Source organism: Momordica charantia, assembly GCF_013281855.1.
Source record: "Momordica charantia cultivar OHB3-1 chromosome 1 unlocalized genomic scaffold, Mcharantia_2.0 BLBB01000001.1, whole genome shotgun sequence".
Taxonomy (NCBI): domain Eukaryota; kingdom Viridiplantae; phylum Streptophyta; class Magnoliopsida; order Cucurbitales; family Cucurbitaceae; genus Momordica; species Momordica charantia.
Genome location: NW_028275157.1, coordinates 2,603,235 through 2,608,631, shown reverse-complemented (window position 1 = coordinate 2,608,631; position 5,397 = coordinate 2,603,235).

Here is a 5,397-nt window from a genome sequence, read left to right as displayed (position 1 = left end):
CGTTATTTGTTTTATTTAATAATCAATGCCACAGATTCTATCATTTTCATTAGGTTATATTATTATAATTTTTTTTCATTCGACAATTCCAAGGGAGGAATATCAAACCATTGATTTTAGAGATGGTGGCACGTAACTTACCTAATGAACTATGCTTGGATTAATTTCTTTTTTTTTTTAAATCGATTATTATAAAATTATTAATTACTCACACCATCTATTTATGATATTAGTCGTTAAGGATCTCACATCGAAAAGAAAAGGGATCTTACAATGATTTATAATAGACACGATATGGTATCATAGTCTAACAAACTCAAACGAGCATGTTAAAAATCTCACATTAAAAAGAAAATGGATCTTACAATAGTTTAAATATTAATATTAGCCAACTAGAACTAGATATATTTTGAAATTCAAAATATTAGATTTATTTGATAATTATTTTATTTTTTGTTTTTTCCTTTTTTTAAATTAAGCCTCGAACACAACTTTCATCTATGTTACTACCTAAAACCGTTTTTAAAATCTAAGAAAATTTGTAACACTAAAATGCTTGTTTTTACCTTTTGAAATTTGGCTAAAAGTGAGAAACAAACCTAATTTGTTTTTAAAAATCGTGGTCAAATGCGCCTAAATAATTCAATTTTTGTAAAAAAAAAAAAGGGTTTCTATTCTATCCTAGAGAAATTGACCATTCTAACCTAAATAGTTTTTGGATTTATGATCTAACATTTCAAAACCTGCTTTTCTGACCTAAAAAAAATTTCTGACATGTTAGCTCATATAAAAACACAAAATTGTCCTGAGTCTGATATAAGAGTTTGAGGAAAAATTGACACAAATAACCTAAAAAAGTTCTCACTTTGCTCAAATGATTTAAGCTTTCAAATTTTCTTTTTCCAACCTAAATCAATATTTTATTAAATTAAAAGAACTGAGAAATTGTAGTGATATCCCTTCTCCATTCTCCTCTCTTTTCTCTTTTATTTATTTATGTTCTATTGATGCAAAATTATGCCGAGCTGTCGACGTTGGCCACGTGGCAAATGGTCGAGGTAACGAGCTGCGAGCTCATGCAAGGTAGGAACTGCAAAAAGAAAGTAAACACTCCGACGCTCAAATCAGTATAGCCACGAGCTCAAATAGGTCATTCTCGGAGCAGAATTGCATACATGAGTTAGAGGAATGAAGATTCTTTTATAGGCGGAGTAAAGGGACACATCCATTATGGTCGTTACGACAAGGCGGTTAGATGTTGGGCCATAGGTCAACAATGATTGGGGTCAGTTATGGATGAGCTTAGTAGCTCGGCGTTAGGTGAGTTAAGGAGCTCGACCATAGGTGAGCTTAGGAGCTCGAACATAGGTGAGCTAAGGAGCTCGATCATAGGTGAGTTTAGGAGCTCGACCATAGGTGAAGGAGCTCGATGGTAGATGAGCTAAGTAGCTCGACCATAAGTGAGCTAAGGAGCTCGACCATATCTCGCCATGTGGTCGGTCATATTTTTACCTCCAACATATTCCATTCTCAAACTTCTCTTCTCTTCTCTTCCCTACTTCCATTTCTTTCATATAACATTATTCCTCACTTCCATTTCTTTCCTATAACATTATTCCTCGCTTCCATTGTGTAAAAGTAATTGCACCAAGAACTTTGATTTGAACTATTATGTCCCTTCTCATTTTTGTATCTATCTTTACTATTATTTTTCGATTTTCTTTCTCTTCTCCTATTTTTCGGTTTCGATATTCGTCACTTTCTTCATATTCGAATGGGTATTGAGATACAAACTCTAATCTTGAGTGATTTTTTTTTATTTGGGTTCATTGAAATAAGAATGAGCATAAATCTCTGACTTGAATCCATATTGCATAAATCTCAGTCCCTTGATTTTTTTTTTAATTTAGGTTCGTTGAAATTAAATGACCATTAATATTGAGCTTGAATCTCTCCTGAGATTGAATAAATCTCACTCTAGAGTAATGCAAATTAGATCAGGATTATTTTGGTAAAACTCGGGCGAGTTCGGAGAAAATAGTCCCAGAATTCATGTAAAACTAGGCAAGTTCAAAGAAAACTTGTCCGAGATTCATGCAAAACTTGGGCGAGTTCAAAGAAACTTCTCTTGAGTTATGAAATTTGCGAATTCACGAATGAGTTTCTATAACTTGGATGAATTTCGAATTTTATCCCATAAGTGTCAAACTCAAGCCCTGTGGTGCAAGTACATATGATACGCGACAACTCAAGCGTATTGGACTACTCGAGCCACAAGCCACTTGAACCCAATCGTATAAGTGGTTCAACCCGAAAGGCTAAGAGTTAGATGGATTACCTTTGAAGTCATTACTTTGAGCAAACAGAATACTCACTATGCTCGAGGTCGGAAACACTTCATGAGTTTGGTGACCAATTAAACAAGCATGCTCCGGGGGTAAAATATGAGATCCTAAGTTAAACCACACCAAGGAAATCGATATTTTGGGGGGGGGGGGGGGGGGGGGGGGCGCACAGCGAAGGAAGTAAACACTCTCAATTCAATTTGATAATTCTAAGATTCAAGATGTCAAAAAAGAGGGGTGGAAGCCTATTTATAGGAGTTTTTGGGCTGAGTAGCCTTTTTTAAAGGCCGATTATGAAATGTGGCCCTTCTCCTCATTTTTATGTTTTGTAAATATTTGCTGACATCATCCAATGAACCAAATGACCATTATGCGCCTCCACTACTTGATTAAATTTTTACTTTCCCTCTCTTTTTTTTCAACTCTTTTTTTTCATTTGAAACTGATTTTCTCTCTCCTTCTCTCTCTTCTCATTCTTCATCTTCTCCTCTCCCTCATCTCTCTTTGTGTTCCTTCTCTCTCTTCCCGCTCCCTCAAACTTTCTCTATCTTCAATGAAGAAATGAAATAAATTGCCTCGCTTTTTCTGCCACTCGAAGAATATCGCAAGCGTAAAGTAGATCTTGTTCACAATTCAGGATCGAAAAAGAAGAGGTGGTTTCCTGATGTAAGGATAGAAAACTGTTTATGGTCCGAAATGCCTTCACAGAGATAACAACAAAACAAGAAGGGAGAGAACAAGAAAATGAGAAAAGAGAGAAAACGAGAAAGAGAACGAGAGAGGAGAGAGAAAACGAGAAGAGAGAGTGGTATAACTCCAAAGGGAGGATTTTTATTAAGAAAGATAAAGATGATTCTTACAAAGGGAAAGACTTGCTATTAATAAGCAAAAGGCCTAGGAAAGCTTTTAACTAACTAGCCTAACTAACTAACAAACAATTAAACAACCCAACTAAACAACCAATAAACTAGAAATACTAAAATAGTATTCACGACTACATCAGATTTTCCCCTCCCCAAAAAAAAAAAAAATTTGCCCTCAAGTTCTTAAGAAGCTAGAGTGAAGGAGTCTAGAGCTTGATAAGGGAAGATTTCTACTACGTTAAAAAATGGGTTGATGTTGCATTCGGTTGGAAGCTGAATCTTGTAAGCGTTGTCACCACACTTCTCTAGAATTGGAAAGGGACCAATCTTCTTCTTGTTAAGTTTGTTATACTTGCCTGCAGGTAGTCTTCCCTTATGTAAGTAAATCATGACCAGTTCACCAATTTGGAAGCTCACTGGTCTTCTTTTAGTATCTGTCGCTGCCTTATACTTGGAGTTGGCCGACTCGATATGGTCACGGACTTCTTGATGCAATTTTGTTATCCTTTCTGCTATCTGTTCAGCTTCCACACTAACATCAATAGAAGATGGTAAGTTAGTAATATCTACAGTTAGGCGAGGTAGTTTAGTATAAACCACTTCAAATGGTGATTTCCACGTGGATCTATTCTGCATATGATTGAAAGCGAATTCTGCTTATGCAACGGCAAGGTCCCATTGTTTAGGGCGATCACTGGATATGCATCGAATTAGGTTTCCCAAAGTTTTGTTTGTCCGTCCGTTTGTGGGTGACTTGTGGTGCTGTATTTGAGGGATGTATCAAATTTGCGCCACAGAGTTCGCCAAAAATGGCTAAGAAATTTGACATCACGGTATGAAACTATTGTTTTAAGAATGTCGTGAAGTCGAACCACTTCCCTGAAAAAAGATTAGCCACATATAAACATCTGTTTTCTTACAAGCTAAAAAATGTGCCATTTTGCTGAAACGATCAATAACAACCAAGACTGGATCGAATCCTCGTTGTGTTTTGGGTAATCCTAAGATAAGATCCATAGATAGGTCTTCCCAAATTGATTGAAATATGGGTAAAAGGGTGTAGAGTCTCGTGTTTTGGGTTGTTCCTTTATTTGTTTGGCATACAAAAACATTTGGCTACGTAGCTGAAGACATCTTTTCTTATTTGTGGCAAAAAAAAAAAACGATTAGCTACTAAGTTTAAGGTTTTATCCCGTCCATAGTGGCCTGCTAACCCGCCTGAATGTAGGTCTTGAATAAGTGTTGTCCGTAGAGATGTATGGGGTATACATAATTGATTACCTTTGAATAAGTATCCTTCTAAACGGTGAGTCTTCAGAGTTATTGTTCGTAGAGCAGTTATGCCAAATTTTTTTAAAGTCTATATTTGTGGCGTATGACTCGGGTAAAGTGGTGAAGGCTATTATTTTTCCTTGTAGGATTGTTAGTAAGTTTCCCTTTCTACTAAGGGCGTCGGCTGCCTTATTAGTAATCCTCGTTCTATGTTTTATAACAAAGTCAAATCTTTGAAGAAAAGACAACCATCTTGCATGCATTCGGCTTACAGTTTTTTGAGTATTGAGGAATTTAAGGGAAAAATGATCAGTGAAAAGTATGAATTCTTTGCTTAAGAGATAGTGCTCTCATTGGTTAAGAGCACAGACCAAAGCGTAGAGTTCTTGTTCGTAGGTGCTCCAATTTTGTCGTGAAGGGCTTAGTTTTTCACTAAAGTATTCGATGGGGTGATTGTTCTGGGATAAAACAGCCCCTATACCTACTCCGGAAGCATCTACTGAAACTTCAAATGGCTGGGTGAAATCGGGTAAATTAAGAACAAGACTTTCGCTAAGTTTTTGTTGTATAGTTTCAAAGCTATTTGTTTTGTCAGTACCCAAGAAAATTTCCTTTTTGAGACAGTTGGTTAAAGAGGGCCACTAGGGAGCTAAAATTTTGGATGAATTTCCTATAAAAGGATGCAAGGCCTAAAAAACATTGAATATCCCTACTGTTTAGGTTGAGGTCAATCCATTATAGCTTTTATTTTCTTAGGATCCATTTGAATGCCCTTCCCACTAATAATGAATCCTAGGAATGATATTTCAGAAACAAGAAACATACATTTTTTAAAGTTTATCACTAATTTGTTATTACTGAGTGTAGTAAATAGAAGTTGAAAGTGATGTAAATGGTCTTCCCTAGAATTACTATAA